Below are 1,181 nucleotides of genomic sequence, written 5' to 3'. Positions count from 1 at the left end.
GGGGTGGAGTCTAGCCTGTCAGTGAGGTCACAGCCTGAAGATACCTCCTTGTGGGCATGTCCTTCTCATGAGAATTCTGGGAACTTTCTCTCTCTGCTTTACCTCCCTGTTGAGGAGCCACACTTAGAGAGCTGGAGGAGCCAGTGCTGAGATGCTTCCACTGCCGCTGGATCCACAAGACTTTTCACCCACTGGCAAATGATCTCTTACTGAAGAAGGTCAAAGCCTATTGCATTTAGTATGGATTAAATCTAAATATGAATAAAACAAAACTCTTCACAACTGGACTGATAATCTGATGATAAGAGGATAAAAACATTCTAATTGAATCAACAATCAATGCCCATGGAAGCAGCAGTCATGAAGTCAAATAAGCGACTGCAGCTGAGAAATCTGCTGCCAAATAAGCCTTTAAGTTTTAAAGAAGCAAAGATGTCACTTTGATGACGCAGGTGTATCCAAGCCGTGATACTTTTAGTTACTTTATATGCAATGAAAACAGAAAACAGTCGAAGACTGGATGCACTTGGGTTTTGGTGTTTATGAATACCAACTATCCCTTGAAATTCCAGAAGAACAAACAAGTCAGTTTAGAAGAAATACAGACAGAATGCGCCTCAGAAGCAAGGATGGTGAACATTTGGGTTTTTTTCGGGCACCTTATCAGCAAACAATTGCTAGAAATGGGCATCGTGTTTGATAAAAGGCTAATGAAAATGAAGGGAACTCTCAATTGGATGGATTGACATAAAAGCCACTACAATAGATTCAAACATAACAGTGATCATGAAGATGATATAGAATTTAACACAGTTTTATTCTGTTATGCAGAATATTTAATTCTAAGGTTGTCATAGGTGGGAATTGACTTGCCAGCAACAATAACCGCAAGATAACTTTTGTGTTTCATCATGTGGAAGGAGAAACAATATTAGAAACCAGGTACCAGTGCTTTAAGAGTTCACCTCTACCAACTCTTCCAGTGATTTCAAGGCTCACCAGCCTATCAAAGGCCTTATAAGCTAATGTGCTTTCTAAGAAATGACATTATAAACATTATGTAGTAAGTGTAGATAACACAAAATGTGGAAAAAACATTTTAGATGACCACAGATCTGGCCTTTGTAAAAAATACTGAATAAAGAGGAAATAAACTTATTTAAACAGAAAATTGAGGGGCG

Source organism: Echinops telfairi, unplaced genomic scaffold (assembly GCF_000313985.2).
Source record: "Echinops telfairi isolate 266 unplaced genomic scaffold, ASM31398v2 ScPeMD7_7467;HRSCAF=8505_0, whole genome shotgun sequence".
Classification (NCBI taxonomy): Eukaryota; Metazoa; Chordata; class Mammalia; order Afrosoricida; family Tenrecidae; genus Echinops; species Echinops telfairi.
Note: the sequence above shows the minus strand (reverse complement) of the source record.